Consider the following 12,615-nt stretch of genomic DNA (forward strand, 5'->3'; position numbering starts at 1 on the left):
ATCTACTCCAGGCACTGGGTGAAAAAGGATACCGGGCATCCGCCAAGAAGGCACAGCTCTGTCAGACCAAGGTAACATATCTGGGGTATATCCTGAGTGAAGGGAAAAGGTGGCTCACCCCTGGGCACATAGAGACAGTGGCTCGCCTTCCACCACCACGAAATCCCAGGGAGGTACGTGAATTCTTAGGAACTGCTAGGTTCTGTTGCTTGTAGATACCCGGTTTTGCTGAACTGGCCGCCCCCCTTTATGCACTCACCAAGGAGAGCACCCCTTTCACCTGGCAGACAGAGCATCAATTGGCTTTTGAGGCACTAAAACAAGCACTCTTGTCTGCCCTGGCCTTTGGGTTACCGGACACCTCAAAGCCCTTTACCCTCTTCCTGGACGAGAGGCAAGGGATTGCCAAAGGGGTCTTGACCCAAAAATTAGGGCCTTGGAAAAGACCAGTAGCATACCTGTCTAAAAAGCTGGACCCTGTGGCGGCCGGCTGGCCCCCGTGTCTTCGTATCATGGCAGCACCGCTATGCTGGTCAAGGACTCTGCTAAATTAACCCTTGGGCAGCCACTGACTGTTATTACCCCACATGCTCTAGAGGCCATAGTGCGGCAGCCCCCAGACCGGTGGATAACCAACGCACACCTAACCCACTACCAGGCCCTCCTACTGGACACGGACCGCGTCCAGTTTGGCCCTCCGGTCACCCTAAACCCTGCTACACTGCTGCCGGTACCAGAAGACCAACCAAGCCCACACGATTGTCGGCAAGTACTGGCTGAGACCCATGGAACACGGGAAGACCTTAAAGACCAAGAACTCCCAGACGCGGATCACACCTGGTACACAGACGGCAGCAGTTACCTTGACTCAGGTACCCGGAGGGCGGGAGCGGCGGTAGTAGATGGCCACAACACCATTTGGGCACAATCACTACCTCCTGGCATGTCTGCACAGAAGGCTGAGTTAATAGCACTAACCAAGGCCCTAGAGCTGTCCAAGGGAAAGAAAGCTAACATTTATACTGATAGCCGGTATGCCTTTGCAACGGCTCATACTCATGAAAATATTTATGAAAGAAGAGGTCTCCTAACCTCAGAAGAAAAGGAAGCCAAGAACAAAGCTGAAATAATTGCCTTATTGAAAGCCCTTTTTCTTCCTCAAGAAGTGGCTATAATTCACTGCCCCGGGCATCAGAAAGGACAGGATCCAGTCGCAGTAGGAAACAGACAGGCCGACCAAGTGGCCAGGCAAGCCGCCATGGCGGAAGTACTGACCCTAGCCACAGAACCTGACGAAACCAGCCATATAACTATTGAACATACTTATACCCAAGAAGACCAGGAAGAAGCAAAAGCCATAAGGGCTATAGAAAACAAAGACACTAAAAACTGAGAAAAAGGAGGAAAAATAGTCCTTCCCCAAAAAGGAGGCCCTGGCAGTGATCCAGCAGATGCATGCCTGGACACACTTGAGTAACTGAAAGCTAAAATTACTGATTGAAAAAACTGACTTTCTAATCCCAAAGGCAAGTACCCTCGTAGAACAAGTGACATCTGCCTGTAAGGTCTGTCAGCAGGTAAACGCTGGGGCTACCTGAGTGCCAGAAGGGAAACGAACTCATGGTAACCGCCCAGGAGTCTATTAGGAAATAGACTTCACTGAAGTAAAACCTCACTATGCTGGATATAAGTACTTACTGGTGTTTGTAGATACCTTTTCAGGATAGGTAGAAGCCTACCCCACCCGGCAAGAAACGGCACACATAGTAGCCAAGAAAATTCTGGAAGAAATCTTTCCTAGATTCGGACTTCCCAAGGTAATTGGGTCAGATAACGGGCCGGCCTTCGTTTCTCAGGTAAGTCAGGGGCTCGCCAGGATATTGGGGATTAATTGGAAATTACATTGTGCCTATAGACCCCAGAGCTCAGGACAGGTAGAAAGAATGAATAGAACAATAAAAGAGACCCTTACTAAATTGACCTTAGAGACTGGTTTAAAAGATTGGAGACGCCTCCTATCCTTAGCTCTGTTAAGGGCCCGAAATACGCCTAACCGTTTTAGGCTCACTCCATATGAAATCCTCTACGGAGGACCTCCCCCTTTGTCAACCTTGCTTAACTCCTTCTCCCCCTCCGATCCTAAGACTGACCTACAGGCCTGGCTAAAAGGACTCCAAGCAGTACAGGCCCAAATCTAGGCCCCCTTGGCAGAACTGTACCAACCAGGACATCCACAGACCAGTCACCCCTTCCAGGTGGGAGACTCTACGTTAGACGGCACCGCACTCAAGGACTAGAGCCTCGATGGAAAGGACCCTACATTGTTCTCCTGACCACGCCCACAGCCATAAAGGTTGACGGAATCTCCACTTGGATCCACGCATCCCACGCCAAGGTCGCTCCAGGGACGCCCAGACCAACACCACCTGAGACATGGAGACTCCGACGCTCCGTGGACCCGCTCAAGATAAGACTCTCTCGTATCTAGCCCCTTGCTTATTACTAGCCCTCCTTCCCTGCATCGCTGGCAGTAATAACCCCCACCGGCCATATAACCTGACCTGGCAGGTAACTGATTTTAGTACTCATGAGGTCTTAGGTAAAACCTCAAAAATTGCTCCTATGAGGACTTGGTTCCCTGACCTCTATTTCAACCTAGACAAAATAGCAAGGATAGATGACATAGAAGGGGGAAAATGGAGAAAACAGGCTAGAAAGGTGTCCGTAAGCCGGAACGGGTTCTATGCCTGTCCCGGATTCAGGACAGGAGAAATGAGAAAAACTTGTGGAGAAATAGATGCACTGTTTTGCGCTAGTTGGTCCTGTATAACTACTAATGATGAAAAATGGAAATGGACCACGAAACCCTGGTACATAACCATGTCCTTTGTCCAGCGCTGCACCAGAACCCGATATTCAAAAACTTGCAATCTGGTCCGCATCAAGTTTGAAGATGCAGCAAAATCTGATAACCGTTGGATATCCGGGTTAACATGGGGCCTATATTTATACCAAAAGCCACTGTATGGAATCCCTATCCAAATCAAATTAATAGTCAACCCTATCACAGCCCCTGTCGCAGTAGGACCAAACCAAGTTTTATCAGAAACAAGGAAGCCCCTGGTTCCTGCACTGAGAGAGCCCCAACCAAGAGCTCCTAAAAGCACTTCCCCGCCCTTAATCTCCACCTCCTCTAAATACACACCCTCAGCCCAAAACGTCACCCGCAGGCCCCTTGACCTGGGAATAGGTAACAGGCTCCTAAATCTCATAAAGGGCTCCTATTTCGCTTTAAACCAGACAAAGCCAGAATTTACCTCCTCTTGCTGGCTATGTCTGGCAACAGGCCCCCCTTACTATGAAGGCATCGCCTCCACTAATAATTTCACTAACTCTGCCAATCCTACTGGATGCGTGTGGGAACAACAAAGAAAACTAACCCTGGCTGAGGTTTCTAGGTCAGGAACCTGCATAGGCCAAGTGCCCCCCAGTCATCAGCATCTTTGTAATGTAACCTTGACAGTACCCAGCTCCAGTCACTATTTGGTCCCCTCCGAGACGGACTGGTAGGCTTGCAACACCGGGCTCACCCCCTGTGTATCCACAGCCGTTTTTAGCAGCGGCACCCACTATTGCGTATTGGTACAAGTTGTTCCCCGAGTATACTATCACTCTGGAGACTCCTTTGATCTCTGGTATGAGCAAAAAATTCATACTAGACCAAAGAGAGAACCTATCTCCCTCACCCTCGCCGTCATGTTAAGAATTGGGGTAGCGGCTGGAGTTGGGACCGGGACAGCAGCCCTAGTGCATGGTAACCATCATCTGCAACAACTTAGAGTAGCCATAGATGAAGACCTTAGAGCCATAAAACAATCTATCACAAAACTTGAAGAATCCTTGACTTCTCTGTCTGAAGTTGTATTACAAAACCGACGAGGACTAGAAATTGTCTTTCTGAAAGAGGGCGGGCTCTGTGCAGCCCTGAAAGAGCAATGTTGTTTTTATGCAGATCATTCAGGAGTAGTTAAAGATTCTATGGCAAAACTAAGAGAAAGATTAGACAAGAGAAAAAAAGAGAGAAAATCTCAGCAAAGTTGGTTTGAAAATTGATACAACCGATCCCCTTGGTTCAGCACCCTAATCTCCACCATCTTAGGACCCCTCATCCTGCTCACGCTCATCTTGACTTTCGGGCCGTGCATACTTAACCGTTTACTCACCCTTATTAAAAATAGATTAAACATAGTACATGCTATGGTTCTGACCCAACAATACCAGACCCTCAGGACTGAAGAAGAGGCTCAAGATTGAGCCTCTGACACAAAACGAGGAGGGAATGAAACTAGGCCTCATAAAAAAAAAAAAAAAATTAACACCAGGTGGCTCTGGATAGGGTCCCACCCTGATAGGGTCCCATCCTGCCAATTCCGGGAAACAACCTCATGGGGTCCCACCCTGCCAATTCCGGGGGTCCCACCCTGCCTCGAAGTTCCTGGAATCAACAACTCCAGGAAAAAACCTCATAAGGTCCTGCTCTAACCAATTAGAACAAGACACCTTGCTCAGGCCATAGCTAGACCCAATTACCACGCGCCTAAAGCTTTGTTTGAATTTCGCGCCCTAAGCTGTGTTTGAACTTGTGTTTGCCTATATAAACAACCTGTAACAAGCACTCGGGGTCCCAGGGCCAACTTAGAGCTTGGGACCCTAGCGCGCTAGTAATAAATAACTCTCTGCTGTGAATCTCGTGTCGGTGATCCTTCGCGGCGACCCCTGCCCAGGAGGGAATCGACAGTTCGGTTCCAACAATATAACAAGAAGCTCTAGAATATTTATATTATTCAGTCTACTAATTAGGCATTTTGTCAACATCATGCTATAATCAGAAGAGCTTTTCATCTTTGTAGTGTCTTATGTTCAGTGCATTGGTTTGATCTTCAGGCTATTTTCCTTTATGTTTGCAACATGCCACATCAAGACATTATTCTGGGATAAGAAAAAGATTATATGTTCCTGTATTTTTTAAGTGGTGAGAGACATTTTAAGAAGACATACCACCCCTCGCAGACCTCCATCACATATCTCATGTCAGAAAATGATAACAACTCCATCTTGTAAGCATGTACCTTCAAGGGAACAGAACCACCATATAACTGACTTAAAAAATTAGGATTTGCCCATGAATCGCATGCATGTGTTGTAGATACCAAAACAAATTTAGGCTTTGCCAGTAAGAAAGAAAGGAAATGGCTGTCATACTGCCAGTATGAAAGAAAGAGAGAGTGGCTATCATATCCAAAATATACAATGATAATTCATCTGTAACTGATGAGCAAATTGCATATTTTTTCCACTCTATTTCTGCAAATAGTTTCTTGCTGAGCCAAAACTCTTGGAATAAAATGCAAGTATTATGAAACAGAAAACCGCTTAAACTTCTTACTGCTATAATCAAAGCAATTTGCCTTGGGAAATGAAAACTAAAAATGAACACAATGTAATATGTTCATGATTTTGCCTTTTTTAAAAATGTCAGCTTGAGGGAAATTCCATGAGTCGGTAAGTATCTGCATAGATGAAAATGTACATAAACCGCATATGTGCACATAGGTACACATATATACACACATACAAATATTTGTGAACATTTAATTACCAAACAATTAACCAACTGTTCGGCTTACCTGTTTATATTCAGCACTGGGGCCATCATGACCAAAAATGAAATAATTGGCTGAAGTGCTTCCAGATAAATGTATGTTAGGTGTAGCACAGCAAGTGCTTACCTGTGCAATTGATACTTTCTTTCTTACAGAATCTGCAAAACTGGATAAAAGACTTCTTTTCCAGTTGTTCATTTTTCTTTTAGGTTTGTAATGCTCATTAGCAAATGTAATTATGTCACTTCCAATGACAAATTACAGCACAATTTTGTTTAAGTTGAGCTCCTCACTTTGATTACTGCATGTTGACCTATTGTTGCCTGTCCCACCACATGCAAATTCCCTTTCATTATAATGTTAGAATTAAAATAATTTCATAATTTTATTTTATACCAGTATATGAAAAGCTTAATTAAATTAATTGTTATTGTGTGTGTATGTGTATATGTGTTTTCAAGTTCTTAACTATGAATTTATCACAGATCACCAAAATGTTTTCACCTTTTTAAAAATTTTCAGTATGTTACTATGATAGTGATATTCACAACGGTAACCAAATGGTATGGAAAGTTTTACAATACTAAAAAGTAATTATATATAATTCAAATCTGTTTACTAGAGTAGTTAAGTATTAAAATATTTTTCAATCAAATTATTTTTTTTTAATGTGAATACCAGGTACCCAGTATAGATCCAGTTAGTGGAGCATGAAACTTACATACTTTGGGGATGATTTATTTAAGGAATAAAGATATAAAATTATAAAATTAAACTTTTAGTAAATAAAGTATTTATTTAAAATAAATGCACACCACATCAAATGATTACAATTTGGCAGAAATGCTAGCATAGAAATGCTTTCTGGCTGCAACCTACTTCCCTTCTCATCTAGAATATTCTGTAACTCCTAGAAGCCTGACCAAGTAAGAAACACTGAAACTAACTTTGTTTGTTAGTGTATCCTCCTCTGAAAGTAAGCCTAAAATAATCAGTATCTTTGATTTAAAAACAAAAAACTACTCTCTTTCCATTAAGGATAAATGAGAATTTGCTATATATTCAAATGGAAATGTATTTCAACATAAAATCTAAGGCAATATATAAAAAGTATCTGGCTTCAAATTAATTAATTTGTTACTGATAACCCAGCTTTTTGTTTGCAAATAATAACTTTTACAGTTCTTTCCATTTTTACATGCTAGAATTATCATTTAAAACTATAAACACATACTTACTCTCTAATTCTTTTCTCAGTGTGTTATCAGCTATTCCAATGGAATATTCAATAACTATTAAAGAATAATATATTATTCAATAGTAGCTTGAGATTTTATTCCACAAGGGCTATTATCCTAAAAATATTGCAAATGCTGAAAATAAATAAATAGGCTGAAAAGGGCTGTTATCTCTAAGGCCAAGGACAGGAATACTCATGTGAAATAAAATTTCTCCATAAAGGTTAAATGAGAAGCTTTTTTATTTTCTCTTATTTTTGAAGAAATTTTAGATAATATAGGTACATTTTAATTTTGAATGTAATTAGAATATGTAAAAATTCTTGGACCCATGCTCTAAATATTCTTAAAGTCTGCGAAGATAGATAGTTATATATTCAATGATGACATTTATGACAAAATATTATGACAATTCTTGAAAGGCAGGTCTCTATAAGAGCTGATTTCACTTTTGTGCAATTACATTTTGAGAAATGTTTATTTTTTAATATACTCATTAAACTGCAGTGCTATGTTATTACTACAACCATGTCAAATTTAATGTGCCCACAATCAAGAAGCAGCCAAACAACCCTGTGCAAACCTTTAGTGTTCACTTTTTAAAGAGTTTTAAGCATTCTCATCGTCATGGTGGAACAAGTACAACTTGGTTAAGATTTCTTCCATCTACAGTATTTTGTTGAAGTTTTGAAATAACAATGAAGGGTCACAATTATATTTTAAATATTGAGAGGCTAAGAATTCTGCTCCTATTCCCACACCATACTGGATTTTACTATTCAGTAAAATGTAATAGAAATATAAAGACATGGTTCATTATAGAGTCAAGACTGTAGTTGTACACATCACATAAATATACGTAATTATTAATAACCACATTTGATGTATGAAAATAATTTTTAAAGTTTTTTCTTTGATTATAAAGGCAATAATTCTGGAAAGATTTGTAAGAATATATCAAAGAAGAAAAACTGGTCAGTTCTTAAATTCTCACCATGGACTAAATTTGAGATTGCCCATATACATCTAGACTGTATTTTCATAGTGATGTAATGAATAACAGATATTATATGAGTACATATTACAGGGAGAAAATATTGAGGAGATCCCATTCTTCTGTGGATTACAAATCATGTTCTTAGGGAATAATTTTGCCCCAAAATGAACTACTCTAGTGCCATATTTACATTTAATTAATGTGTTTTATGTGTCTAATTTCTCAACTTCTTGCTGGGCAATAAAATAATGTAAATACAATGATTTTATATACATGCTATGATTATGAAAAAATAGCTATTCCATTTTCCATGTGTATGAAAATCTTAGAGGTTCTAGATATAAAGAACAGGAACAAATAATATTTTGTTTTGTTTTTGTAAGTTTCTGTATTCATTTGCTAGGGCTGCCATAAAAAGTACCACGAAGAGAGTGGCTTTGAGAACTGAAATGTGATGTCTTACAGCTCCGGAGGCTAGAAGTCTGAAATCAAGGTGTCAGCAAGGTTGGTTGCTTCTGGTGGCTATGAAGGAAGGTCTGTTCCAGGGCCCTTGGCTTGTAGGTGGTTGTGTTCCTGGCCTCTGTTCACATAGTTTTTCCTCTATGATGGGTGTCTATGTCTAAATTGCCCCTATTTATAAGAATACTAGTCATATTGGTTTGGGGTCCAAATTAATGACCTTTTTTCACTTGATTCCCTTTATAAATATCCTGTCTCCAGTAGGTTATATTCTGGAGACTAGGACTCTAATATGCCTTTCTTTGAGAGGACACAATTCAACTCATGAAAGGTTCCCCTTGCCTGAATACAATACAAAATAGTTACATATTTATACTATGAAATACGTGTATGTATAGTGAGACATACAATTTCTCATAACGCTTATTTTAGATATTTTAACATATCGGTGAGTGCACATAAATGCATATGCACACACACACACACACACACACGTCATTAACTTATACGCCTGACCATGTGTTAGTTGAATTAATCAAAGGCATGTCAAGAACACGTAGTTTATGAAAAGAATAAGCTAAATCATCCAGTGAAATGAGTGCTATGCAGAAGTTCAAAGTATCACAGAAATGAACATTACATTAGAATAAGACAGGCAAATAGATTTCAGTGGAAAGCTTCCAGTTTTAGAAATTATATTATATTAAAAAATAATCCTGTAAAATCTAAAATCTATTAGACTTATTGCTGTAGGTGATTTTTTAAAGTTTTACCACATTGAACTTGGTTTATATATATACTGGAATTTTAGAAATATAAAACAGTATTATATCTGATCTGTTCAATTCATCTATATTATATGTCATATGATTTTAATAACATTATTTCAAAGGCATTTCAGGCAAAGCCGGTTTTGAATTAATTTATAATTCTTTGACTCACAAATCAAAGAATAAAATACTCCTTGCTGTTTCTTCAGAGGTAGAAAAAAAACTGAATGTCTATAGAAGATGGGGCAATCTGAAGCTATTTTATTTGGAAGCATTATGATATAATATATTTTTATGGAAAATATGAGATGCATGACCTAAATAAAAATATGGTTTACAGTTGTTCATTGGCATACACAGATACATATTTAAAAATTGTACCATTTTTGGCTGGGCGCAGTGGCTCCCGCCTGTAATCCAAGCACTTTGGGAGGCTGAGACGGGCAGATCATCTGAGGTCAGGAGTTTGAGATCAGCCTGACCAACATGGAGAAACCCCATCTCTAATAAAAATACAAAATTTTTAGCCGGGCGTGGTGACACATACCTGTAATCGCACTTACTCGGGCGGCTGAGACAGGAGAATTGCTTGAACCCGGGAGGCGGAGGTTGCAGTGAGTGCAGATCACGCCATTGCACTCCAGCCTGGGTCACGAGAGTGAAACTCCATCTCAAAAAATACCCCACAAAATTATACAATTTTTATTTCTCTTCACGGTTCATAATACTTGGATTAAAATACTAGCACTTTAAACATATACAACTTAAAGTATTAATTTCCATTTATCAAAGTAATTGTCAGCAATATAAATATTTTAATTGTAATTAGCTTTTATATGAACTCAATTATTATTTTTTCCATGAATCAGCACAGTATCTTTTGTTTCTCTAAATTTCTAACTGTAGTGCCGACCTGTGAAGTCTAAGAAGAGTTGACTTATAGACATCCTTCCTTACTCTTGAACCATTATATCCAAGCCTGGGTATAATTAGTCATGTGCCACTCATAGATAAGAATAAATTCTGAAAATGCTTTCTTAGGTGATTTCATTGTTGAGTGCGAACATCATAGAATGTACTTATATAAACCTAGATAACGTAGCCTCCTACATACCTAGGGTTTATGGTATAGCTTATTAATCCTAGGTCACTGACTCGCACAGCATGTTACTGTCTTGAATACTGGGAGCAATCTTAACATGATGGCGAGTATGTGTGTATCTGAACATATCTCAACTTCAAATAGGTACATTACAAATATGGTATTACAATTTCACGGGACCATTGCCAGATATGTGGTCCACCATTGACTGAAATGCCGTTAAGCAGCACAGGACTGCCAGCAGCCTTATCACCAGTAGCAGATGGAACAACCTGGGGCCCTGTAACCAGGAACAGTAGTCCCAGGTTATGTTCCTGAGTCTTTAATTTAGCCACCTCTCCATTCTTTGGATGTGATCCCTCTCTTTTCACCGCTTGAAATTCAGTGCTTGACTGACTTCTGGAAAGGTAGCTATGTAGAGACTCCTACAATGACCTCATCTCCTAAAATGGCCCTATGGATATTAATGCCAGTCTTACTCTGAAATCAGTTTTCCTTTTTATTTATTTTGCAATGTTTTATTTATTGTAAAAAATGGGAAACAATCATATTTCCACTTGCCAGCTTTACCAAATCTCAATCTTATGAGAAATTCACATCAAATTTTTAAAGAAATTAAATACGATAGATCTATAACTCCAATGCAATTGTATAGAACTCCGCTTTCTAGAAGGGCATGTGGATTCTCATTGTTGCATGTCTTTAATTACATTTGATATTGTTTATGGCCTAACATTTTGTAGCTTTGAAGAGATTGAAATGATTTTTTTTTTCTTTCAAAATTCCTTGCACTTTCTGAGGCTCAGTATTGCATATACTTTATTTTATCGTTTGCATTAACTCTTCTCTAAATTGTCCAATTCTTTTGTCCATCTTTCTGTTGGCCTATTTATTTTATTGCTACTGATTTGAAGTGTATTATTCTGTGTATATTTTCTAATTGGAAATTGACAATAATCTCTCCCAGTCTGTGATGTATTCATTTATATTTGTTTTCTTTTCCTTTTTGTTTTTCTAAATATTTTCATTGCAATATAATCAAGCCATTTAATCAAATATCTGGGTATCGTGGGTCCCAGTCAAGTTGACACATAAAATTAACCATCACAGATCTTTATTGTGATTAATGCAATACCAGTCCTATATTACGAACTTATTTTATGTTCAAAGGAAAAAGTAAATAAAGACGATAACTATTAGCAGCCATATTGACAGTAGCAAATATGAACCAATTTAGCTACGATATTTGCTACTTATAGGGGCCCTATAAGCAGGGAGAGTAGTCTTAGGTTCTCTTCCTTTATGGTTTATACTTTTGTAATTTGTCCAGATACATTTATTCCAATTTTGTGATAGTTTATTTTTATCATAATTGTGGCTTAGTAGAACATTTTTTATTTCTTACTATTTTCATGCTTTGGTCATTTCTCTCTATTCATTTAAAATGACATTTTATACTAATTGATATTCTAATATTGAGCTATTCTTACATTCCTGGGACTAACCCTTCTTGGTCATAATTTTTCAAATTACTACAAAAAACTATGCTTTAAAGTTATATTTAACATTGCTAATTTAATGCTTGTAAGATTAGTTTATAGTTTACATTTTATATACTGTGATGCTCTTAGGCATTAAGGTTATGGATTTAATTAATAGCTTTAAGTTTTTGTTGTTTATTGGTCCATTTACTCCTTCAAATAGTTTATTTAATTTGGGGATCGTTTGTTCTCAGATGGTTTAAAATTCTTTTATAAAACTTATTTTATAAAATTGTTGGTCTTGGTGTTTTTTTTTTAATTGTATTTGAATGGCTTCAGTGGTTATTTGTTTAATTTTTCTATCTCTTCTTCACCCAAATTTGGCACATTAAATTTTGCTATAATTTATATATGCATATATTTGAATTTATAAGCAAATACTTATGTACAGTGTTCTATTATATTCATCTTTAATATTAAAAACAAACTTTTTGTGGCCAATTTTAAAAGCTCTGTTTATTAATTATACTTATCTGTTTTTATTACACTCCACTTTTGAAATATATAAAGAAACCTTACATCTTAATTAAAATGGTTCTTATAATAATGAGTTTACTTTTTCCTTTGAACACATAATAAGTTCCCAATATGGCACAATTATTGCATTAATCACAGTAGAGTCCTGTGATTGTCAATAGTATGTGTTAACTTGACTGAGGCATAGGATGCCCAGATATCTGCTTATACATTATTTCCAGGTGTGCTGGTGAGAGTATTTGTTGACTAGCATTTAAATTGGTGAACTGAGTAAGGCAGATAACCCTCCCTAGGGCAACATATAATCTGTTGAGGGCATTAATAGAACAAAAATGCAGAGGAGTGTTGGATTTTCATTCTCTCTCTCT

The 12,615-nt window shown here is 38.3% G+C and overlaps 1 long non-coding RNA gene across 1 annotated transcript in view; it reads left to right on the plus strand.

The window, feature by feature from the left end:
• LOC139362591 (uncharacterized) overlaps positions 1 to 10,160 on the plus strand; it is a 31,949-nt gene extending 21,789 nt beyond the window's left edge. Inside the window, exons 2-3 of the long non-coding RNA XR_011621740.1 lie at positions 8,302 to 8,402; positions 10,034 to 10,160. This is a non-coding gene — a long non-coding RNA (uncharacterized lncRNA). The remainder of the gene's footprint in view (positions 1 to 8,301; positions 8,403 to 10,033) is intronic.
• Positions 10,161 to 12,615: the final 2,455 nt, after the last annotated feature.

Source organism: Macaca nemestrina, chromosome 4 (assembly GCF_043159975.1).
Source record: "Macaca nemestrina isolate mMacNem1 chromosome 4, mMacNem.hap1, whole genome shotgun sequence".
Taxonomy (NCBI): Eukaryota; Metazoa; Chordata; class Mammalia; order Primates; family Cercopithecidae; genus Macaca; species Macaca nemestrina.